Genomic DNA, 1,124 nt, shown 5'->3' on the forward strand with positions numbered 1-1,124 from the left:
TTGAGGACAGCATGACCAAAAATTCTGACAGCGATAGTGATGGCTATAAATCAAGTCAACGTGACAAGAAATCTTCGAAGAAGGGAAGCACTTCCAATCAAGATCGCACCACTGAGGATAGAGTGAAAGCCATGGCCCTAAGAGTAAAAGATGAAATGATGCAAGCCATCAAGCAAAAGCTGTGTGTCTCTCAGCCACCATCTCTTAGCCACCACAGAACCCATGGAGAGAAAATATTTTGTGCCCACACTGTATGGCCAACCATACAACCAATGAATGCCCAATCTTAAGGAACAGACTAAACCCACCAGAAGTGGCTCAGCCCCCATGGATATGGTGTCCCATTTCCAATGTTGCAAGGCATGATGTAAATACTTGTTTCTACAATATGAGGGTAGCACAACCCCGGCCCCAGCAATACCAATAGCCCCACCAATCCCAATGTACAGATAACCAGCACTGGCACCTAATGCACAAGTGCCACGTCTCAACCCACTTCTAGTGAGAACACAAGTGCCTCAACTAGAGAGGAATCCCAATCCTCCACATATCCACAGGCTCCCAATATTGCTCCAGTAGTTTTGGGGCAACAACTCCAACCTGAAGAGCTAGAACCTCACTATGAGTATGAAACATAATACCCTATGTACTACATGGATGGTGTCGAAGGACTCATCTCGACATATGCTAATCAAGTAAGACCCACCACATATCAAACACCCATCAAGTGTTTTGGTTGTGGAGAAAACCACCACATAGCAAAATGCGAACATAAGGGTAACCCCATTACATTCCAACCTGTGTGCAGGGAATGTGGAGGTGGGCATGCTTGCACGGATTGCCCACCACTAAGAACAAAGCATCAACCAACCATGGAAGTAAAACCTGATGTACCCCTGGGGATGATAAGTGTGGAAAATCACGGTGTGGCAACACAAAGTGTGGCATCCTAGCCAATCTTGATTATAACAAGATAGTAGAAAGAAGAGGCATAGCAAAAACTCCTTTTCTCTCAAAAAGCACAGAGCCCTCTGGCAAAACAAGCCATGCCAATCCCACAACACAGTGAGACCAAGCCTAGCACATCCATGGAAAGTGCCACCCAAGGAACCAAGGAAGCATAC

The sequence above is a fragment of the Dipteris shenzhenensis genome, chromosome 3 (genome assembly GCF_047967505.1).
Source record: "Dipteris shenzhenensis isolate YYH24624 ecotype China chromosome 3, Dip_SZ_1.0, whole genome shotgun sequence".
NCBI lineage: Eukaryota > Viridiplantae > Streptophyta > Polypodiopsida > Gleicheniales > Dipteridaceae > Dipteris > Dipteris shenzhenensis.